This window comes from Lathyrus oleraceus, chromosome 7, assembly GCF_024323335.1.
Source record: "Lathyrus oleraceus cultivar Zhongwan6 chromosome 7, CAAS_Psat_ZW6_1.0, whole genome shotgun sequence".
Lineage (NCBI taxonomy): Eukaryota > Viridiplantae > Streptophyta > Magnoliopsida > Fabales > Fabaceae > Lathyrus > Lathyrus oleraceus.
The window spans coordinates 451,346,283-451,372,012 of NC_066585.1; positions in this window are offsets into that span (position 1 = coordinate 451,346,283).

Consider the following 25,730-nt stretch of genomic DNA (forward strand, 5'->3'; position numbering starts at 1 on the left):
AGAGAGGCCTTTCAGCTTGAAGGCTTCAGAGGTCATCCAACTTATCACTCTGTTCCGGTGATTCCTTACAGCAGAGGGATCATCACTGATACCAGAGTTGATGGTCAGAGACTTGACCTTTTCAACTGAAGACTCTGTAAAAACCGTAAGTTCTTCTTCAAGGGTTAGAAGGGTGGTTTCTGGTTCATTGGCAGAGGCTTGGGAGGGTGAGGTGGGGGCACTTAGGTTAAGTGTGGGAGTTGTTGGGTCAGCGGAAGTGATGGGTTGTGGTATTTCAGAGTGTGGTGGTTCAGATGGTTGTGATTCAGAGTGGATTGGTTCTGAGGGTTGTGGTTCAGAGTGGGTTGGTTATGATGATTGAGGTTCATATATGGTTGTGTTTGGATTTTCCAGAGGTGGGGAAGTGACTTCAGGTTCAGGGTTAGAATGTGATGGCTTTTGAGAGGCCAGAGCACGGTTTTGGAGCTGAGCCAGATTGGGGGAGTGAGGGTCGGAAGGTTCAGTGTCAGATGAAAGGTCGTAGTAAGGTGGGGATTTTAGAGATGGTGATGAAGATGGTGAGGTGGTTTCATTTAGCATTTCTACTTCTGAAACAGGTAGGGTTGTGGTGGCAAGGTTGAATTTTTGAGATGGTTGGTTAGAGGATTTGGTGGTTGAGGGGGGAGTGTCAGCAGTGGTGTTTATAGGGTTTGTTTGAGAGAGAGAAGAAGCAATTGGTTTAATTTTTATAGAGGGAGGGAGAGATACAAACTTACCTGGAGAGTCAACCAGAGGCACTGGGGGTCTTGATCCAGATGTTTCTCCCAACTTAGCTTTCTTCGCCTGCTTGGTCTTCTTAGAGGGCTCTCGCGTCCTCTTCTGGAAGTCTGGTGGAAACTCAGGCATCCAGTCTACTTGGAATTCTATGATGTCCACCCCTTGCTTGTACAGATCCTATAGATAGTAAGCAATTACCTCTAGAGGGTCGATCTCGGAGAATAAATAGAATCCATTGGGAATCTCTCTCTGATCTTTAAGTGCTTCCTAGGAGGTGTCAAGTGTTGGTTTGGCTCTCACTTGCTCAATGATTCCCATGCTCTTCATATTGCGAGCATTCAGGGGTCTGCCAATGTCAATCATGACGTCTTCCATGAGTCTAAGCTGAATCAGATGGTCCACGAGGCCATTCTCAATCAGCACATTAGATATCAGTCTTCCCAGACAGATGTAGTTCCTTGTCTTCATGTTGTTTCTGGTATCTTTCACGGAATCTCTAAGATACTTGAATAGGAGTGCAGGTAGGCAGAGCTTCAGACCCTTGTGAATGTAGTAGAGGATGCACTTCTGGTCTGTGTTGATGTAGTCAGAGGAGTTTGAAGCCGGACGATGATGGATGGTGCCTAAGATAATCTTCAACCATACCCGGAGGTTCTGATGCAGTTCCTTGTTCTTGGAATTCTTGCCTTCAACATTCTGTTGGAAGATGGTAGGGTTTATCTCCTGGGAGAGATACTTTACCCTAGGGTTGATGTTGTAGATGCGTCTTCCTCCAGTCTTCTCCATGTTCATAAGAGAAGCAATCGATTTCTCTGTTATAACTATCTTGACTCCCAGAGTGTAGGAAAAAATGTAGTGATCATCAGAGTCAGCGAACCACCAGAACTCCTTCACCAGATTCGTGTACACCGGGCCATAGAGGCGTTGAAAGTAATTTTCCCACCCTTGCTTTTTCAGTTCATCAGTGAGGTCGACGCCATTGCGCTTCATGTTGTTAAAATCCACCAAGGTTTCACAAAGGACTTCCAGTTTATCAAAAGGAGTTGCGAGATGAATATGAGGCTCACGATCAAGAATGTGAGGTTCCTTGTAGATAGGAGTGGAGACGACGCCGTGGTTGCAGGGTTTTGTTGACTGGAACTTGGTGCTTGCTCTATTGAGTTCATCTATTGAGAGAAGTTGTATACTGATTGTTGCTGAGAATCCATGAAGAAGGTTGAAGATGGTGATGAATGTTGAAGAACTTGGTAAGAACTGCAGAAAAGCCTTTGAGAGAGGAGAGAATTGAGAGAAAGGGTTAGGTGAGTTCGTGAGTGTAAAAGTGTGCAATTGTAGATTGTGAAGAGTATATATACACAATTAGGGCGCATGCAAAACGACACATAAATGAGAGTTTAACAGATAGCACATTTACCAAGTAAGCACGTTAGAGAGGAGAATGATTACAGCTCATAAATGATGTCTAATCCCAAAATCAGCATATTGCTCGAGGAGATATCAAGAGTCTGTTTCTTGATTACTGCTAGACAGCTGTCTAGAAGTTCCAAGGTCAGACACATGATGTACCACATGTTACTTTATCTGATCTTCAGGAATACCAAAGGGTTGGTTCCTGGAGATTTCTAAATCAGATGACTTCTAACTGGTAGTAGCATCAGAGTCAGATACAGAATCCAGCTGTTTACTTCAGAGTCTTATTTTGCTATCTTAGAGGCACATTTCATTCAAGACAATTTTGAATGTTTAGATTTTTTAAGATAAAAGAGAACTTATCTTCATCAAGGGGTTTGGTAAAAATATCAGCCCATTGATGGTATGTATTAATAAATTTTAAAGTTACTACCCCTTTCTGAACATAGTCTCTAATGAAATGATGTTTTATTTCTATGTGCTTAGCTCTGGAATGAAAAATAGGATTCTTACTTAAACAGATGGCATCAGTATTGTCACAGAAGATAGGAATGTTACTCTCAAAAATTTGAAGATCTTCTAGTTAATTTTTCATCCAGAGCATTTGAGTAGTGCATAGTGATGCTGAAATATATTCTGCTTCTGCAGTTGACAGAGCTATGGTTGATTGCCTTTTGCTGGCCCAGGATATCAGATTCTTTCCTAAGAGCTGACAGTTCCCAGATGTACTTTTACGTTCCATTTTGTCCCTTGCGTAATCTGCATCACAGTAACCAGAAAGTCTATACTCTGATGTTTTCTCATACATCAGGCCCATGTTAGGGGTTCCTTTCAGATACCTGAGTATTCTTTTAACAACTATTAAATGAGATTCTCTAGGATCTAATTGGAATCTGGCACAGAGACATACACTAAACGTAATATCAGGATGTGTAGCAGTCAGATAGAGAAGAGAGCCTATCATACCACGATAGAGCTTTTGACAAACCTTCTGGCTAACTTCTTCTTTTTCCAAAATGCAAGTTGGATGCATAGGTGTCTTAGCAGGTTTGCATTCCGCCATTTCGAATTTCTTTAGAATGTCTTTATAGATTTACTTTGATGAACATAGGTGGCTTCTGAAGCTTGATTGATTTGAATTCCTAGAAAGAACTTTAGTTCTTGCATTAAGCTCATTTCAAATTCTGCCTGCATTAGCTCAGAGAATTATTGACATACAAAAGGGTTAGCTGAACCAAAAATAATGTCATCAACATATATCTAGCATATCATGAGGTTATTGCTAATGTTTTTACAGAAGAGTGTAGAGTCAACTTTTCCTCTAATAAAGTCATGTTCCATAAGAAAATTTCTTAGTCTTTCATACCAAGCTCTAGGAGCTTGTTTTAAACCTTATAAAGATTTCTTAAGTTTAAAAACATGTTCTAGAAAATTTGAGTTTTCAAAACCTGGAGGTTGATTGACATACACTTCTTCTGATATAGCCATTAAGAAATGCACTTTTGACATCCATTTGATATAGTTTGATTGAGTGATTTACAGCAAATGAAACAAGCAAGCGAATAGATTCTAACCTGGAGACTGGGGCAAAGGTTTCGTTGTAGTCAATGCCTTCTTGTTGAATGTACCCTTGTGCCACCAGTCGAGTTTTATTTCTGACAACTTCACCTTTTTTGTTCAATTTGTTTCTGAACACCCATCTGGTTCCAATAATGTGAGTGCCTTTGGGCTTAGGAACAAGATCCCAGACGTCATTCTTTGAGAATTGATCTAGCTCTTCTTTCATAGCTAAAACCCAGTCTTCGTCTTGAAGTGCCTCATCATAGGAAGTAGGCTCAATCAGAGATACTAGTCCTAGAGGAATTTCTTCAGGTACCTTGAATGTTGACCTAGTTCGGATAGGTTCATCCTTGTTTCCCAGAATTAAATCTTCAGAGATGTTGGGGCGACTTCTTGATTTCTTCTGGATAGCTGGGGCTTTAGTTGCATCTGGACTTTGTTTATCAGATACTTCTGGTGCTTTGGTCTTTCCGTCAGAACCTGCAAGAGTAATCTCCAGATCTACAAGTTTCTCAACTAGCTTTAACTTTTCAGGGTCAAGCTTATCATCAAATCTGATATGAATTAATTCTTCCACAATTTTGGTTTCTGTGTTGTATACTCTGTAGCCTTTAGAGCGTTCTGAGTATCCTAACATAATACCTTTTTATTCTTTTGAATCAAACTTGTTCAGATGTTCTTTAGTATTTAGAATAAAGCAAGAGCATCCAAAAGGATGAAAATAAGAAATGTTGGGTTTTCTTCCCTTACGTAGTTCATAGGGAGTCTTCTCCAGAATAGGTCTTATAGAGATTCTATTTTGAATATAACACGTTGTATTTACTACTTCAGCCCAAAAGTACTTAGCCACATTTGTTTCATTGATCATGGTTTTGGCCATCTCTTGGAGTGTCCTATTCTTCCTTTCTACAACTCTATTTTGTTGTCGAGTTCTAGGACAGGAGAAATCATAGGATATTCCATTAGAATCAAATAGTTCCTCAAAAAATTTATTTTCAAACTCTCCACCATGATCACTTCTGACTCTGGTGATTTTAGAGTCAAATTCGTTTTGCACTTTGGAACAAAAGCTAGTGAATACAGATTGAGACTCACTCTTGTGCTTTAGGAATTTTACCCATGTCCAGCGACTAAAATCATCAACAATAACTAGTCCATATTTCTTTCCATTGACTGATGCTGTTTTAACAGGACCAAACATATCAATGTGAAGAAGTTCCAGAGGCTTAGAGGTGGAAACAATATTTTTCTTTTTGAAAGATGATTTGAAAAAATTTCCTTTCTGACATGCTTCACACAGAGCATCTGAAGAATACTTCAGCTTAGGTAGACCTCTGACTAACTCGAGTTTATTTAGCTGAGATAGTTTTCTCATGCTAATGTGGCCCAAGCGTCTATGCCATACCCATTGCTCTTCATGAACAGACATCAAACATTTTACATTTTGTTCTTTTAAGTCTGAAAGATTTATGTTGTAAATATTTTTTTTCCTCTTTCCAATGAATAGGACTGTTCCATTGTTCTAATTAATTGCTTTACATGTTTTTTGATTGAAGATTACATCATAGCCGTTATCACTTAATTGACTTATTGATAACACGTTATGCATTAATCCTTCTACATAGAGAACATCAGATATAGAGGGAAGAGACCATTACCAATAGTTCCGGAGCCTCTGATCCTTCCTTTCTGATTTCCTCCGAAACCTACGAAGCCAACATCTTTAAGTTCCAGGCTTTGGAACATATACTTTCTTCCCGTCATGTGTCGCGAGCATCCAGAGTCCAGGTACCATGACTGGTGTCTTAACTCTGCTGCATAAGATATCTGCAACATAAACAATCTTATCCTTTAAGACCCAAAATCTTTTGGGTCCTTTATGATTAGTTTTCCCAGAGTTTCTAGGAACTTTGGGTTTTCTAGCATTATCAAAACGTTGTGCTTATGTATGTGTGTAGTGATAAGAAAACGGAGATTTAGGTTTGTCATTAGTGGAAGATTTATCTTCACTAGGGTCATACCCAATTCCTCTTCTATTATTCTGACTAACTCCATAAATCATGGATGCCATTCTGCTTCTCTCTATCTCATTCTTCAGAAACTTTTGAAAAGATTTTTCATATTCATAAATTACTGTGTTCGAAGTTTGTGGAGCTTGAGATAACGCTTCTTCAAGTTTTAAACATTGTTTATTTGTGGAGTCTCTTTCTAATATTAAAGTTTGATTTTCATCTTTTAGATTTGAAACTGTCATCTCAAGTTTACCACATTCTTCGATGGTTTCTTCAATGACCTCTTTTACAACTTTAAATTTTTGTTTAAGTTTTTGGTATGAGTTTAGAGTTTCAGAAAGGCATGATTCGAGGTCAGAGCGAGAAAGATCAGAAAATACCTCTTCAGATTCAGATTCTCCATCTGATGTATTTCTGGAGGTGGTAGCCATGAGTGCAACATTTGCCTGTTCATCAAAGTTTGATTCTGAGGAATCAGATCCACTGTCATCCCAGGTGGCCATCAGTCCCTTTTTGGTTATGAAGGAGCTTTTCTTGAAATTTTCTCTTCTAGAGTTTTCTAGCATGTTATATCTTTGTTATATTTCCCTCTGGAAGTTGATTCTGATTGATCTCCCTTGGGTCTTGGTCTTCTGAAGTTATTATTCCTTTTTCTCCAAAGTTGTTTTACTCTTCTGGTTAAAAGGGACAATTCTTCTTCGTCGTCTGAGTCTTCCTTTTCAGAGTCATCAATGTCTTCTTCTTCAGCCTGGAAGGCTTTGTTTCTATCTGGTTTGCGTCTTTCGGATCTGGACTTTAGTGCTACAGATTTGATCTTCTTTTGAGGTTCATCTTCTTCCAGTTCTGTCTCGTGGCTTCTGAGTGAATTGACGAGTTCCTCAAGGCTGATACTGTTCAAATCTTTTGATAGCTTTAAAGCTCTGACCATAGGTCTCCATTCTTATGGCAAGCTTCTAATAATCTTTTTGACATGATCTGCAGTTGTATATCCTTTATCTTGCACTTTAAGTCCTGCAATTAAAGTTTGAAATCTAGAAAACATTACCTCTACAGCTTCATCGTCCTCCATTTTGAAGGCTTCATATTTCTGGATTAGAGCCAGAGCCTTTGTTTCTTTGACTTGAGAATTTCCTTTGTGAGTCATCCTCAGGGAGTCAAGTATTTCTTTAGTTGTTCCCCTGTTGGTGATCTTTTCATATTCATTGTAGGAAATAGCATTGAGTAGTATCGTTCTGGCTTTGCGATGGTTCTTGAATTCACGCTTCTGATCATCTAACATTTTGCTTCTGGGAATAGCAACTCCAGCGTCTGTCATAGGTGGTGTGTAGCCAATTGTGACAATATCCCAGAGATCAGTGTCGTAGCCCAGAAAGAAACTTTCAATTATGTCTTTCCAATAATCAAATTTTTCTCCATCAAAGATTGGAGGTTTAGAGTTGTAACTATCTCTTTCATTGGTGTTGGCCATAGTTTTTCTCACGCTGGATCTCTCTACACTGTTAACTGTTTGATTAGAAAATAAATAACAAAGTCGAAGCTCTGATACCAACTGAAGGTTGAGAAAAACAAGAAAGGGGGGGGGGGGGGTTGAATTGTTTTGGAAATAAAAACTTTTTTTCAGAAATCAAAACACACACAGAATTGTATACTGGTTCGCTTGAAAAACAAAGTTACTCCAGTCCACCCGGCCAAGGTGATTTCGCCTTCAAAAAGGACTTAATCCACTAATCTTGAAAGATTACACAACCAATCGTCTAAGATAATAATCTCTTAGCCCTCTCAAGTATTCAGATTGCACAGAGTCACTTGAAGAAATAGTTTAAGCAAAACTAAATTGTAATGTAAAGTGCTTCTAACGACAAGCAAGTATTACAGAAAATATGAGAGCAAAAGCTTTTCACGTAAGAGCAGCAGCTCGTGAAAAAGAGAGAGAATGAATGATATTTCTATGTGTCTCAGGTGCGTCTCTCTAGAGAAGTAATCTGTCCTTTATATACTCGTTGTGAAGGATCGTTGAAGTGATGACAGGATCTTGGTCATTGAAGAATAATTAATGTCATTACTTCTATTGTTTCTTTCTAAAACCATTGTGTCTGCCTCATTATTCCTTTCTTTAAATACTTTCTTTCCATAATGAGATTCTTTTTTGGTTACGTGTTCTGGACTGGTGAGTCTGCATCAGATTCTTCAGAGGATGATTATGTCTGACTTCACCAGAGCTTCTCAGTGCTCTAGACTTCTTAAGTATTAGTGTCTGAATCCAGTAGACTTTTGTTGGAGCTTCTGACTTCTTACTGTTGCGCTGGTATCTGCGTTGATCAGAATCAGAACCTTCTGGATTTATTCCTTTCTGAGTGGCATATGATTATCTAATACTTTATATCTGATGTGATTTTGTATCTGATGTATGGTCAGAATCCTGCGTAAGTGTTCAGAGTCCTGCACACTAAGAAAAATCTCGTTAGAGTACCATTTTTGGTTTCATGCTTTGTTATCATCAAAATCTTAGAGATATATTGTAGAACCAACTTTGTTCTTACATAAAACACTTTAACACCTTCACTGAATCTTCCTGAACCTAAGTGAACCCTCGGAAATGGTTGAGACACCCTCACCTGAGCTCCCCAAATCCATCGGAACCACCATCTGAACCTGGTTCTGACAAGGTAGATAACACCTTTGTTTCATTCAAAACAAGTTACCACTTTACTTCTCTTGATCCACTGAAACTAAGCCTCGTGTTTTGAGTTTAAATCATTGCACCAACACGGTTTAATTTCTATTTTAGGTTTAAGTTTTCATTCATGTTCATCATAAATCCCCCATACTCAGAGCCAATCAATGGCTCATGAGTATGGGGGAGGCAACAAAGACCCAAGGGTAAGTGGAATCCATGGTTGATTCCACTTGAAACTTCGAATTGCAGAGTTTGAATTTTCGTTTTCCAAGGTTGAAGATGGTGATGGATTATGTTGCTTATCGCGGTTGTTTTTCACTTTAAAGTCAAAAATTGTTTGGCACGTTTATATTAGATGTTGCAGTTGACTTGGCTTCTGAGTTTGAATGTGTTTTGGTCAGCGTGTGTGTTCATGTTCCCAATGATCAGGGTGCTCCATTTTGCATACTTTTTTTAAGTAGTTAGATGAAAGGGTCGTGGTTGGTCCACTTGTTATTTCCAATTGGGGTATTTTATTTATATTAATGCACATTTTTTACTAACAGCCAAAGACACTTGGCTCAGTGGTAAGGAGGTTGACCTATGACCCCAAGGTTGGGAGTTCAACTCCTAGCACACCCCTTTGATTATTTTCTCTTCTTTTTTCCTTTTATTTGATATTTCACTTTATTTTCTTTATTTATTTTCCTTTTTAATTTCTTTTCTCATTTATTTCTTTTAACCTAATAATTTTGTAAATACATTTTATCAAATGTCTTTTTATTTATCCATTATTTATTTTATTTTTATCATTTTAACTAGACCTTTTTTCCTTTGTGTTTGGTCATGGTTGATGATAATCTATTATTGGTCATTGTTAATTGGATTTAGGGTTTATTTAATCTTCAAAACATCAAACATGTTGATGAATGATCAATGGATCATTCTTGACACTTTGAGGTATTGATACACTGCCCCTAGTTGATCATGTTTGAACCTCTTGATATATAGATGAGACCCTTAGTTACTTGAGTTTTGCTTCCTGATTCTACTTGTGTTACATTGTATCCATTGATTATTAACCATTAACCCTTGGATTTGGATGTCTAACTTGTACGTTATTCAACTTTTAACTTGTTATTATTTGGGTGATACAATCTTCCACTCTTCAAATCATTGATAGATGGACTTGAGGTTGTTATAACCTTCTTTGATCCATATTTATTGATAGATGATCATGGATTATCTTCAATACTTTGCATCAATGATAGGTTATCCCTCGATGCCCCATATTTTGAATCCTTTGACTTGTGGATAGATAATCCCTAAGTAGTTACCTTGTTCAATTTGATTTCTAACCACTAACTGTCATCACTAACATTTGATCTTGTTAACCAAATTATCTATCTTGTGATTTATTTTCTTGCTAATTTATCATATTTTTATTCATTTCCCAAGCATTTTATGCTCATACACATCATCATTATATATACATCCCATGCATCTTTATTTCATTGTCATTTACTTATTGTCACTACATAATTAAAAAGAACAAAAATATTATAAAATCAAAAGACCAAAAGGACGCATTCAGCTGTGATCCACTGTGGACTTAGATGACTCATTAGGACCCTTACATTTGGACTTTACCCTAATTCTTGACCCATTTCTCTAACTTGGGTTTTCATTTGTAACTTGCAAAATTTTATTGTAAGAATGACATTCATGGTACTACCCTAGGGAGACATGCTCATAAGTCCATTATCCACAAATTAGCATAGGTCACTTTGCACACACAAGGCTTTCTCTTGGGCTACCTTACAATGAGACCCCTTTATTGTGAGACGATAGTACCGATCTAGAAGGGGGGGGGGGGGGTTGAATAGATCCGTATTTAAAATTTAGAAATTTTTAAAATTGTTTTTAAAGTTTGCGAAAGCTCCCTAGACAACGATCGTATAAACGATCTGTTACTAGAAAGATCGGATATGCGTGAAACCTAATGGAATGACTAAGATAAAGATAATCAACAACTATCTTAATCAATTGATCAAATACACAAATCCTTGATATAGTTACCACCAATGATGAGTTAACACAATGAGAAGAACAAGCAAAATATTGATAAACTTGTGTGAAGTTAATTTTATCAAACACTTGGTGTGCATACTACACCAAGTCTAAATTTCACTAGAATTAATTGTGCAGAATTTTCCTTAGTTGCAATCAAAGTGATTGCAATAATTTATCGAACATCTTTAATGCACAACAACTAAGCAAGATGAAGTTTACAATTAATTTCACACAAGATTCAATTTATGTAGAATTTAAAGAGTTCGAGAAAGAGAGAATAACACAAGATTTGTTTAGGCAGATCCCCTTCCTTCCTCGCCTAGGGTACGTCTGCCCCCAATTCTAAAACTAGAATTAAGACATTTATTATCAAATTGAAAAGTTAATACAAGAGAAGAAATGATCACCACCAAGAAAGCCTAAGTGTTGTTGCAGATCCTATTTACTTTTCTCCCCTTGATTTGAGTTGATCCAAGTGCTTCAAACGCTCCGAACAAACCTCTGATTGTAGCTACCTTATTGCAAGAACTCCAAGTTCTCCAAAACTCTAGCTCGGCTAATTTCTATCATGCCACGCTTGAACCCAAACCTTTTTTCACAATCCTCCGGTTACCGTTACTTGTTCGAAAGAACCCACCGTTCTTCAAACCTTTCATTCGGATGATTCTATGAAGCAAAGACTTATGCAAAAAACCTAATTCTTGGAGGACAAAACCTTACAGTTTTATTTAAGAAAAACACACTCAAAGCCTCTACCCAAACTAAGATACAAAATCCTATTAGGACGTTATCACCATAGCAATGCACTGTGATCAATAAAACATGTTATGTGTAGTTGTTGAAACATGCAATGAAGAATGAAGATGAAGAGGAACTTTAGTGTATATCTTTCACTTTTCTTGTTGATTGTTGAAAAATGAACTCTTGATATATATATATATATATATATATATATATATATATATATATATATATATATATATATATATATATTCAAGAATATTTTTGCATATATATATACAAGTCACAAACACAATAGAATATTTTTGCAAAAAATACATAGTAGAAAATGGAGTAAAAACAATGACCACTCGATCTGTTCACACATGTCACTCGACCTGTTCAGACCGCAGTAAAACAACTCAATTAAAACAGGAGAAGAGTCGACTCAAACAAGAGATGAGTCGACTCAAACGGGTTTTTCCATAATTGAGTCGACCTATGACTCGACCTGTTCAAACCTGTAGCAACATGGTTTAAATTAAACATGTAGTGAGTCGATGCAACAGGTGGATGAGTCGACTCATCTTGTTTTTCCAGGATTGAGTCGACCTACGACTCGACCTGTTCAGACCCGTGAGTTACACAAAATGTGATATTCATGAATGAGTCACCCACTCCAAGGCATGAGTCAACTTGAGGTTCTTAAATGGTCAAAAATGAGTTTTTTGAGACATATTTTGGTCAATCCAAACCATTCTCTTATGGACCTGAGGTACCAACAATGATCAAGTGCATTATTGACATATATGAGATGCTCCAATATGCATAAACACATTAAATTTATACTTTGATAATGTTAGAGAATGAATGCACTCTATGATACGATGACACCGTCCAAACTACACAATGTGAGCTACTAAAAGGTTTGACATCATTAAAACAAGGACTAAGAACCTTTGCCCTCACATACTCCCTTTTTTTTTATGGCAAACCATGGCACAATCTTTCATATATCGCGTACTTTGATAGGCATCCTCCCCCTGATTTTATGCATTCCTTTAAAAATCTACAATCATAATCAAGTTGTGTGTTTCCATTGCTTCTCCCCCTTTGACAACATCAAAAAGAGACAAGGATAAGGTCAATCAGAAACAAAATATATTCATAAGCACGTAATCAACCACTTTGCAACAGATTAACATCAACAACCACTCACATAAAACGAATTTAATGTAAGAAATATAGTCATAAATAAGGCACGAAGCAAAAAAAAATTAGTAAATTACATAGCCAAATTTGTTTAACATAAGCTCCAAGACATATAACTAAATACAATAACATGCAAGCATGAAGAAATGGAAATGCACTAAATGAATCAATCATCTAAGGTCTTCTAAACCGTGACAGGTCATTTCTGCTTCTATAAACAGAAGGTTGACATGGAGGTTTGTCTTGTTCATAGAGGTCAGTGAATTCAATGATGTTCCGGTTAAGCGTATTGAAAGATCCGGTGAGAGAGCGATGATTGGAACCCATAGCATCAATCCGTTGCATAACTGTGGAGGCAAATGAATTGAAATTGTCACTTTGGGTTTGAATTTGACCCCTTAAGTCTAAGTACTATTCCTCTTGGAGAGTTGCAAAAGAGGCAAAGTTGTCACTTTGAATCTGAAGCTGGTCCTGCAAAGCCGTAAATCTCTCCTCTTGAAGTGTGGAAATTTTTTGCTGATGAATTTGCATATTTCTCAACATTTCCATTACTTTAGAATTATCAGATTGATAAGGAAGTGGAGGCATATAGGAATATCGTTGGTTGGTCCAGCCGGTGTGTTGCCACTCTCCTCAGCCTTGGTTATCAGATGGATTTTGTCCAGGTGTAGCACCAAGCGAATCACCATGGTCATCAACTTGTTGATCATACTCCATAGGGTGAGTATCGTCATCATTATTCTCTTCTTCATTTTCATCATCTTCATCAGCATCTTCTTCCAAATGCTGAATATTAGAACTTGAAGCTTGAGTACGAACCTTGTATACTCGCGCTATAAGATCCCAATTATAACCCATTAAACTTAGAGATTTTTGATAGAATTCTTGATTAGTAGTCACATAGGTGTATTGAGTTCCTGGAATAAAAACTTCAGGCCGATTAAGGATACTTTGAATAAATGAAGGATAGCAGAGAGTGGTGCCTCGAACTGACTCCTTTAGGGCAAAGATCCTTCTTGCAATTTAGTATGGCCAGCTAACCTTCAGCTTATTTTTCAATACATAAACCAAGTGTACTTCAGCCTTGTCAACTCTGGAGTAACCTCATTTCTTAGGGTGGATAATATGTGTAACAACCCAATGTAAGATCCTGTCTACAGGCTTTAAAAGTACATTAATCACATTAGTATGGAACAAGTTACTCTCAACAACATTGTCAGAAAAAGGTCTTTTCATCATAGTTTAATTTGGAAGTGAAGGGTGAAGCATAGTTTAAGCAATCTTGTATTGTTAAGAGGAGTCGGAGACTAAGAATTTCTATCGGATGATTTCGCCGAAGTTTCAAAAAATATGTGAGTCTATTAGTAGAACAATATTGACCCAATGGTATGGAACAAGAATTACATGTAATTTTGTACAGTGGGGGAGAAATGGTGATTTTGTCGCACGTATGCCATGAGGCTCAAAGGCGAGGTGGTGTACTGGTGTTTCATCTCGTAAGATCGTTAGAGCATCTTGGAAGAACGAGAGTACTTCAGGGTGTATATCTGGAATGGTACCTTCCAAATGGTTGAAGGCTCGAGAGTTATTGACATTCAGAATTTTATTGAGGGTCTAAAGTAATGGTGAAGTATATGAAGAGGCTCGAGGACATGACTGCCTATTTCAAGCGAAACATGTATGCACCAGACAAAGGGTATGAGATAAACCAAGTATACCCATTCTTAGAAAGGAGATCGAGTTTAAGGCAGTTCATCAATGATTTAGTGTTTGTAGGAGATAGTTATGGAAATGTTGAGTTACCTAAGAATCAGTTGAAAGAGATTTGTGTCAAAGAAAGAGAAATCATTTCAAGTCAACGTAAATTTTAGTATAATAGTTTTATAACTGGATTTAAGAGAATTACCTTAGGAGAGAAGCAAACGCAGAGTTGGGAGAAGTGTAAACCTTACAATACAAGTATTATAATGGGATGCATTTCAGATAAAGGCACAATGATATCATTAAGGTTTCGTGGAGGATAAGGTAAGTAGTTAATGATTGTTCATATAAAAATATTTCTAGAGTAAGAGGTGAAGTGGAGAAATTTATACCTTGGTATTAAGAAGCATGTAATGGTAGCATCCTGGTCACAGGTATGGGTAATGATTACCTTGTTTTGGGATGTTTGAGTCAGTGGTAGGAAACAGAAGAGAAGTCGAGCTTGAGTATGAGACTAAGTGTAGAACATGAAATAGATTATGTCGTATGAACTCGTGAGTAGGCAACAAGGATTATTAGTTGAAAGTCATCTAGATAAGTAACATACATATGATGAAGCATATAATGGATGTTTGACTTGGAAGAGAAGCCAGGTCAATAAGTATGTGGGAATGTCAAGGTTCATCTTGAGTGCATATTATTTGGTTTGCAAGAGTATGAATGGCTTATTGAAATTCAGGTTGTTGTTCATCTTCCTAAGTATTATTTCATTTGGTTGGTCACAGAGTATGATGTTCACACCTTGTTAGAACTAAGTATATCCCATATCTCATTGGTGTAACATTATTGATGTGCGGGGTTGAGAATGGAGTTACAAGTTATTGAAAGTTAGATTGATAGTTTTAAAATTGGAATTGCTGAAGGCGTATTGCATAGTTGATCATCTGTAGAGATGTCAAAAACTTTTGACGTTTTGAGCCAACCTAGTGAACCATACTCAATGTGAGTAAGTCTTGGGTGTACCACTATTATGACTAATGAGAACCATAAAGAGTGAAGTAGGAAGGGACTTATCAAGTGGTGATATCTAAGAGGTCGGTTCAGTATCTTGAAAATGTGTTAGTAATGACTAAGTGGTTAGTAATAGTATGACATCTTTAAGACCCCAATTTTGGCCATACGATCCCTTATGTCATCTCATCATATGCATTGACTTTAGGATCACACCTTGGCATCCTCTTTTTCTCCCATTCATTGGGTTTGCGTTGGGAGAGGTCACCAAGCACATTTGATTGTACCATACTTTGTTTTTCATTATTTACTAACCCAAATACCAAAAATATGTCAATATATAGTTTGGTGCTTTTGTAGGTAGTGTGTGTGTTCACCCATGCTCCATCAAGCTCATACTTAGGGTTTAAGACTCTCAAGGCAAGGATATCAATCAAGAGATGGTTTAAATTGACTCTAAACATCATATATGGATCCCCATGGTCTTCACATGTCATTTTAATCAAGAATTCATCAAGAGTTTGAAGCTTGTTTTCCTTGGAAGCCCTAATTCATCTAGGTATCTTGTGTTACTTCCTCAGCAAGTTTATTCACCATTTGATCAAATATTTAAAGGGATACTTCATATTAAATCATCTTACACATATATTATCCTCCATGAGTCCAAAATATCAAAAGAATGTCAAGTTTGCAAGTTGGTTCATGGTGGTTGACCAGAGAAAGTCAACTAGTCAAAATTGGGGTTCCCTAGACCTTATCTCCTACACTCTTTGTCATATGAAAATGATTCCAAGAGAAACGTTACTCCTTATGACATTCCAAACAACTTTCATGTTAAGGTCAACAGCTAGTTTTGCCTAGAAAGTCATTTTTATGATGAAAGATTATAGGTCATTTTGTCTGAAACCTAGTTAAGAGGTCAACTTCGAAAGATCATAACTTGCTCATTTTTTATGAGATGAAACCATTAAAGTTTCATGATTACATTAACCATGTACTTTTAAACTTTTATGTTTGCAAGAAGTTCAAATTCAACTTGCAAATGCATGTGCCAAGAGGAAACATTATAGGTCATTTTGGGCCATTACCATTGAATAAGTGATTTTCCTCAACTTCTAAAATGCATAACTCCTTCATGACAAACCCAAATGAGGTCAAATAGGTGACCAAATTGAAGATATTTGAAATCGATACAACTTTTATGAAGGAATATTTTCCATTTGAAGTCCATAGCAAAAGTTATTCAAGGTGGAAGAAGTGAACATTGGACTTGGTACTTAGAAAATTTTCAAATATGTTTGATTTTCCAAACTTCCACCTCAAAATTCATCCTGATCGAAGCTTCAAATGGAAAAGGGTTCAACATAAAAGTTGTTACCCTTGATCTCACCTTTCCAAAAAGTCCAAGATCATCTTATTTGGCCAAGAAACTTTCTCAATGATTTTTTAGAAACATTCTCTCTTCGATTCTCTCTCAATTCTTCACCATTCTCTTTGATATTTGGTTGGATGAAGTCCTACTAATGTAGGCAACAATATTGAGTTGCTTTGAGGTTAAATCGAAGCAACTCAGTTCATGATCCTCAAAATTCAAATCCCTGTATCTCTTGATATACTTGGAATTGGAGAAAATTGAGGCCAGATTCGAGCTCCTGAGCATTTTTCTTTAAATCCATATCCTTGTTTTTCATTTTTATGTTGGTTGGTGGTTGACCAGTCCAGTGATGTCCACCAGAGAAGACAACTAGAGCCCTAGCTCTGGTGGTGTGGTGGCATGCTCATATCCATCAAATCTTCCCTCAACGTTCTAATCCTGATCATCCAATGTGATTACCAGCCATGCCACGCGTTTGACTTAAGTGTTGGTGGAATGTACACTTCTGGCCATCAGATCTGCCACCTCAATTAATGAGGGAGATCTGATGGCCCTTGTTTTTTTTTTTAATTTCTTTTGAACTTCTGATATTATGTTTAATCCTTTTATTTTGTTTAATTCATATTAATTTCATTTTTAATCCAAAAAATATGAGACTTCCACCAAAAATCTTTAAATATTTTTCTCTTTCATATTCTGAATTAAAATTATTTTTTGGATTAATTTCTATATTTTTCATGAATTAAATTTTTTATGCATATTTTTAATTGTTTAAAAATACTTCTGACTTTTCAAAAAATCATGAAATTTTTTGTCTAAGATCATTTGACCTTGTTTGACCTAGGATAAATCTCTTGACCATTTATTTGGTGTTTTGAGGAGGTTTTAGGTTTTGACCAATTTAATTTGTATTTTAATGCATTTGTAATTTGATTTTTAATTGGTTAAATGTGTAAAAATTATGTTGAGCTATTTTTATGGTCTTGTGATGTTTGACTATTTGTTTGGGCCTTGGTCAAGGTTGATTTGACTTTTGTTGGATTAAAATCATTGGATTTAGGGGATTGATGAAATGTACATTTCATCTCCCAAAATGAATGAATGATTTTAATTTGATAAAAATCCTCCCATGACCAATTTGTGTTTCTCTCACTTCCCCTCCCCCTTCATCTTCATTCCTATATGGATGAGATAGGTCCATCCCTCTTGATCTTTTCTGTTAGTGTGTGTTATGTTTTAGGGGTTTGGTTCATTATACCAAATCTCTAACATGCATTAACACCTAAATTTTTATTACCCGACCTCAGATAGTTGTGACTTCTACATAAGTCTAATTACGATTGCTTAACATAGAGCTAAATTTGACCCTAAAAGGCAAATCATTCTAGTAAGTGAGATTGTAAGTCTCCCATCCTTCATGGTATTGTGTGGAAATTTGGCCTTTTTCCTATGGAAAATGTCTTAGTTCAAGGATCCATGCTTCTGAATGGATGGTTGAGTGTTCTCCAGAGAATGCTTAATCAATTAAAAAGCAAAACACTATAACACTTAACTAACATTGACTAACTCTTGTTAATATTTCTTTACTTTCAAGTAATTTACTTCATGCAATTTAATTTTCAATCATTTATCATTCATTGTCATTTACATTTCATTTAACTTGTTTATTTTTATGCCATTTTTACTTTGCTCATTTGAGCCATATCTTGTGATTGTATATATTGTTTGTTCATTTTGATTTTGTTTATGGTCTTAGGACCTTAAAACACTTAATAAACAACAAAAACCCTAAAAAATATTTTGATGGACTGCTGATCTTAATTTGAACTCTTGGACTTAGAACTAGGAAACATTCCCAATGCAAAAAGGACTTAGCCAATGCCAACATTTTGAGACCAAGTTATTATGAACTGAGCTTCCATCTGATGCAAGCCCTGAACCCTGTTTTCATCTGTTACTTTGTCTTAGTGCTAGTTGTTATTTTGATCTTGTGTCTGATGCTTTCTTCTGAGTGGATCAAGGAATATTTCATCTGATACATAAGAAGACAAAGAAGACTGCTAGCTATGGAGTTGCTTGCTTGGATGTGGATATTTTCATTTGATGCCTTGATCTTCATGATGTCTGGATATTGCTAATTACTTTTTGATTATTGCTTGATTCAAAGTCCAAAGGGAAAGTGGGTTTTCTATATGAGATTCTTGTCTGTTGGATTGCATCCCATTGGTCAGATCTTTTCAACTCTTAACTTTTAATTTTATGCAAAGGGTAACCACTTCATCCTCTCCTACTTCTTAAATTTCAAAATCTCTTCCCCTTTTCAAAAACTTTATTTGCTTGTGATTTCAAACTTATACCTTATTCTAAATAGAAACTTTGGTCTTATGCCAATGGATTTTCAAACTTTTTTTTCCTAAATCAAATTTGTAAATAAACTTAATCATATTGACTTAAAATTTCAAAAGACAAAAAGAATTAACAACTTCATTCAAATTTTTGACCTTTTGTTCCCTTTTAATTTAAACTTTTGATTAAAAGCAATTCACTCATTTTGAAATTGTTACCACGAACTACGAGGTTTTGATCCCTCATTTTTATGTTGGTACGTAGGCACGCGTCGGAAGGTCTTGTCAAACACAAAAATATAATAAATGAATTCTTTTCTCATCCCCACATTCTATTTTTTCTCAAACATCTTTTATACCAAAAAACACATACACACATAAAAAAGGGCTCCCTAGGAGTACCTAGGACACTTTGGGTGATAACATCTTCCCTCTATGTAACTAACCCCCTTACTTGTAATCCCTGGCATTTTATTAGTTTTGATTTGAAAACTTCTTATCTTTGGGTTTTGTTCGTACTTTTCCCTTTTCCTTTGAAAACAATAAAAGCGCGGTGGCTACTCTGGTTTTATTAGCGTTAAGCTTATCCATAGTTTGATGGTCATGAATTCACCGCTACAGAAATTAAGTGGCGACTCTGCTTAGAAGTAGTCCTTAGTGGGTTTAGCCTTTCTTTTTTATGTGTATATATTGGTATATTTGATGTTTGTATATTTGTTGATGTGATATAATCTGTTTGTTATGCTTGGTGATCTCTGAGTGGTGAGATAAGTTCTAACCCGAACTTGAGTGCAATTAAGATAGGAGGATGGTATAGTCATGTTCAACTTGTGTGGAGTAGTCCTTAACAAGTTGGCTTGAGACCCATCTACTCAGTGGAAACCTTTTTTGAGTTACTAGTGTCACACAAGTCATTTGTGGTTAGGCATTACTTTCTCTGATTTAGGGTCCGAGAAGCTGAGGACCGTAGAACATTTAACCCAACTTGGCCAATTTAGAATGTAGTGCGGAGGCTGTTCAGGTGTAGACCTGATAACAGTTGTTACACGATACTACACTCAGACGAGTTTCTCTTGAGAATATTATGGGTTGATGAGTCAGTCATCCTAACCTGTAATATCTGATAGATTGGATTAAGACTTTGGGTACTTTTTAGAACATGATCTACAAGTTTTTATCCTTACTACACTCCTTTGGGATGGTTCTTAACCTGACTCCATGCTCGTGACTCACAATAAACCCTTTGATTCTCGGTTGATCCGATCAAGTCTCATTAATATCAATGGAACTTAGGTGTTGATAAGGTGAAAACCATAATCCACCAAAATGGATGATCGATCTTGATGATGACTGGATTCACCCCTTGACCTTTGTTTGTGTTTGCCTTGTGTGTAATCCCTTATTTGTGATTGTTGCATTCATGCATACATGCACATCATGACATTCATCACAGAAAATTAAATTTCAAGGAACTGAGGCCTTGTTTGCAAATATTTTCAGACCATGATTTATGGACGAAGGAACACTAAGAAGTACGGTTTCCGATGTCCTGATTTGGAAGAGCTAAGGAAATTGTCATCCTTTGTACTAGATCCCTTGGATTTCAAGCAACATCATGGGAAGCTCTTGTCTGTGTTATCTGCGGATGTGGTTGAAGGACTTTTGAGTGTTTTGGTTCAGTTCTATGATCCTCTTTACCAGTGCTTCACTTTTCCTGATTATCAGCTTATACCTACGTTAGAGGAGTATGCCCATCTCTTGGGAATACCCGTATCTTACAAGGTACCCTTTAGTGGATTGGAGGAGATTCCCAGATCTCATATCATAGCTAAAGCTCTTCATCTGAAGAAGTTTGAGATTGATTCTCATTTGGTGAAGAAAGGAGGTATTATGGGGTTGACTTCTGAGTTCCTCATTGGTAAAGCTAATCTCTTTGCTCAAGCCGGTAGTATGGACGCTTTTGAAGCCATCTTTGTGTTGCTCATCTATGGTTTAGCTTTGCTTCCTAACATTGACAGTTTTGTTGATGTTAACTCCGTTAGAATCTTCTTGATTAGGAATCTTGTTCCTACTCTATTGGGTGACATGTATTTCTCTTTGCACTTTGAGGAATTCTAAAGGTGGTGGCACTATTGTTTGTTGTGTTCCTCTTCTATACAAGCGGTTTATTTTGCACTTGCCTCAGACGCCTCATTTCTTGGAGAATAAACAACGCCTATGGTGGTTTCAGAGACTCATCTCTCTCACTAATGATGATATTGTTTGGTATGACTCTGCATTGGGTAGCTTGGATATTATTGATAGTTGTGGTGAATTCTATAATGTGCCCCTCATTGGTACGCAAGGAGGAATCAACTACAACCCTACTTTGGCTCATCGTCAACTTGGGTACCCCTTGAGAGACAAACCTAACAACACTCGATTAAAAGGTCTTTTCTATCAATAGGGTAAAATCCCCAACATTTGAAGCAAACGATGATACATGCTTGGCATAATGTGCATAGGAAGGGAAGATCTGAGCTTGGTCTGTGCAACTGTGTAGCTCTGGAAGCTTACACTATTTGGGTGAAGAAGAGGGATTTGTAGTTAAAGATGTTGTATGCTTGTGAAAGACCTATGTCTTTGGTTGTGGTTGAGCCATCAACTCTCCCTAACCAAGATATAGAGGAGTTGGAAGACGCACTCACCAAGATGAAGCAAGAGAAAGACATGTGGGAAGAAAGGTTCCATACTTTGGGCAAAAAGTATGAAGAGTTACAACTCGAGTCGAAAGATAAGGATGCGCTTATTGAACTTCTTGAAGACCGAGCAGTAAAGAGACATAGAGAGACAAAGGGTATATCTTCCTCTAGTATGCCTCAGCCTTCCGGTGCTTGGAAGAAGATTGTTGATCATCTTGTCCTTGATAAGGCTCGGATGAAGGCATCCTTTGAGTCTGAGATTCGACACATCCGAAGGAAGTACGCGCTCGCAGCCAGATCATCTGATATCATTGCTAAGGGATCCTCAGGATGATTAGTTTCCTTTTCTCTTGTATTTGTATTTTTGGTTTCTGAAATTGTACTCAGTGTAATCCTTCCAAATTTTATGAATAAAAAGAGATTTTATGGTCAATCGAATTGTTACTATTGTTATTATTTAATACTTGCAAATAGAACTTCATATATTCCTTGAAATTTAAACAAAAAAACATTGCATTTCATGCATCATTTGCATAGCAGGGTTTCTTCCGCCAGATGTCTTATCGGTTATTCTTCTATGCTTAAGCCAAGCTGACTCAGCGATAGAACACTTGCGCTAATCAACCAAAGATAATGGATCATCTAGAGCAAGAGAACAAAGAGCAGAAAGATGAAATTTCTAGGTTAACAACATTGATGGAATCTGTCATTGCTGCGTATAACCAATCTTCACCAACTCTTGTAACTCCTCCCCAGAGGACTGTCATTTCTGAGGTTGCTACCTCAACCGTTCCTGTTGCTGCCAGCGAGTCTAATCCTTCTATGCCTACTGGACTCCCTTGGGGAATACCATCCAACTTTATGCCAGAAGGGTATGTACCCTTTTTTATTTCTCTACCGGCATCTAGCCCGGTCATGTCAGTGCCACCTCCAGTTGTTCATACTCTGCCTCGTGTTGAGGACAACATCTACCATTCTGAGCCATTTGAGGGCCCAAATGTATATGAGAAGATGGACGAAATGATGGATCAGTTCCTTGAGATGCGTAAAGAGTTGAAAACTCTGAGAGGAAAAGACTTGTTTGGAAAGAGTGTTGTTGAGCTCTGCCTAGTGCCTAATGTAAAAATCCCGATGAAGTTCAAGGTCCATGACTTTGAAAAGTATAAGGGAAACATTTTTCTGCTGCGCCACCTTGTGATGTACGCCAGAAAGATGTCTACTCAAATTGATAATGATCAGCTGTTGATTCACTAATTCCAAGACAGTTTGACTGGTGCTGCTTTGAGATGGTATATAGGGTTGGACAGTGCAAGTGTTCGTACTTTCAACGACTTAAGTGAAGCCTTTGTTAAGCAATACAAGTACAACGTTGATATGGTTCCTGATAGAGACTAATAGAGGTGTATGTCTCAGAAAGATAAGGAGAAATTCAAAGAGTATGCTCAGAGATGGAGGGAACTTGCTGCCCAGATAAGCCCACCATTAGAAGAGAAAAAATGACAAAGATCTTCCTAAAGACGCTGAGTTTGTTTTATTACGAACGTATGATTTCCAGTGCCCGCAATGACTTTACGGAAATGGTAAATATGTGGATGAGGTTAGAAGAGGGAGTCAGTGAAGGACGTCTGTCCAAAGAAGAAACATCATTTAGCAAGAAGTATGGGGGTAGTTTCTCCAAGAGGAAGGAGGGGGAAACTAATTCAGTAACTGTGGGGAGGCAGCGGAGGCCTCATGTTAGAAAGAGTTTTCAACCTCGACAATATCAACATCAAGTTTCTTCATTGATTCTAGTTTTTTCCAACAAATCCAACAATCAATCAGTTTCGATTCAGAAACAACAACGTCAACAACCGCAACAAGGAACCAACTAGAACAACAACAATAATCAACAACAAAGCTTTGAGAGGAAGATGGTCTCATTTGACCCTATTCCTATGTCATATGCAGAATTGTACCCATCCTTGGTTCTCAAGAACCTCATTCAACCCAGAAATCCTCCACAAATTCCTGAGCCGCTTCCATGGTGGTTAAAACCTGAACTCACTGTGCTTTTCACTAGGGATCCCCTGACCATGACATAGAGAACTGTTATTTGTTGAAGTATGAAGTGCAAAAGCTTAAGAAGAGTGGGATGGTATCCTTTGAGGATAGAGCACCTAATGTGAAAGCTAATCCATTACCGGCTCATGGTAACGCTAATGTCAACATGGTGGACGGTTGTCTAGGGAATTTTTGAGTATTCGATGTACGACGTATCCATAGGTCGTTGATGGAAATGCATAGAACCTTGTGTTTGATTAGTGACTGTGAGCACGACCATGATGGTCGTGCAATCTGTAGTGTGAACCCCTGTGGGTGTATGATTGTTAAGAGAGATATCCAGAAGTTGATGGATAAGAATGTAATCCAGATTCAACAGATGAGGGATATAGATGATGTAAATATAATTGTGCCAGTGTTTAAGACCCCTGAGCGGGTAGTTATTTAGTTTGATAGCAGCAACAACAACAATGTCAATAGATCAGTATAGTCGTTGGTTATACGGTTAGCAGGCCTTGTTCCGTATGCATCCGATAAAGCTGTGCCTTATCAATACAACGCCACAATGGTAGAAAATGGTGAAGAGATTCCTTTACCAGTTGTAGACTTTGTGGTGAATATTAATGATATCATAAAGGTGACCCGTAGTGGTCGTATGTTTGGTCCGGTTTTCCCGAGAGAGGTAGAAGATGATGCAATCAGTAAGAAGGCAGAGATTCCAGTAGCGAATTCGGTCAGCACTTCGGTGTGTCAGTCTGGTGAATCCTGCAAACTAAAGGCTAGTGATGATGATGAAGTTCTGAAGTTAATAAAGAAAAGTGAGTTTAATGTGGTGGAGCAGTTCCCCCAAATCCCATCAAAGATCTTCGTGTTGTCATTATTGATGAACTCTGAGGCACATAGGGAGGCATTGTAGAAAGTGCTCGAGCAAGCTTATGTTGAGCATGATGTTACCATGGATCAGTTTGACCACATTGTTTCCAATATTAGTTCTTGCAATAATTTGAGTTTTTGTGATGAAGAGCTTCCTGAAGAAGGCAGAAATCATAATTTGGCGCTACATATTTCAATTAATTGTATGGAGGACGTTATGTCCAATGTGTTGGTTGACACTAGTTCTTCTTTGAATGTGCTTCCAAAATCAACTCTGTCAAGACTTTCTTAGCAAGGTGCACCAATGAGATACAGTGGCAGGATTGTTAAGGAATTTGATGGTTCTCGTAAAACCGTCATTGGTGAAGTGGACCTTCTAATTAAGATAGGTCCGAGTGATTTCTAGATTACTTTCCAGGTAATGGATATCCACCCGGCCTACAGTTGTTTATTGGGAAGGCCATGGATTCATGAAGCAGGAGCAGTAACGTCTACTCTTCACTAGAAACTGATATTTGTGAAGAACGACAAGCTTGTCGTTGTTGGTGGAGAGAAGGCACTATTGGTGAGCCATTTGTCATCTTTTTCTTATGTTTAAGTAGAGGAGAAGGTTGGAACTCCGTTCCAAGCCCTATCTATTGCTGAGGAGAAGAAAACTAGGGCACCCATGACTTCTTTAAAAGATGCACAAAAAGTTATTAAGGTTGGCAGCGTTGATCAGTTGGGTCGTATAATGGAGATTGGTGAGAACAAGAATATGGCCGGATTGGGATTTCAACCAGGTCCTTTCAATGTCAAAACTAAAGATGTACAACCATGTTTCCACAATGGAGGGTTCATTCATGGGAATGATCAACACTCAGTTGTTGTGATTTAAGACAGTGATGATGAAGACGAAGCTTGCGCCAACTTTGTGATGCATGACCACACTTGCAGCAATTAGGTTGTTGTTGATGTCCCTACTGTTATTCATTGCTCTAAGTAATTTGTTTTTCATTTTTAAGAAAAATCCTTATCCTATGCCTAAGGGAGAAGTGAACATTGTTGGGCATTTCTATTATTATCAATAAAATACAATTTTATTCATCCACATCTATGATGTTTGTTTTTACTTTTTGCTTTTCTGAAAATGGTAATCACAAAGAACATAAATAAATAATAATCTTCCATCTACATAATATTTGGTCACAATTCATTTCTCTAAAATTAAAATATCAAATCACCATGCAGGTTGGTTCTACAAACCAATTAAATACAGTGATCTTACTCCCTCTCCACACTTTGATTTCCCTGTGTTTGAAGTTG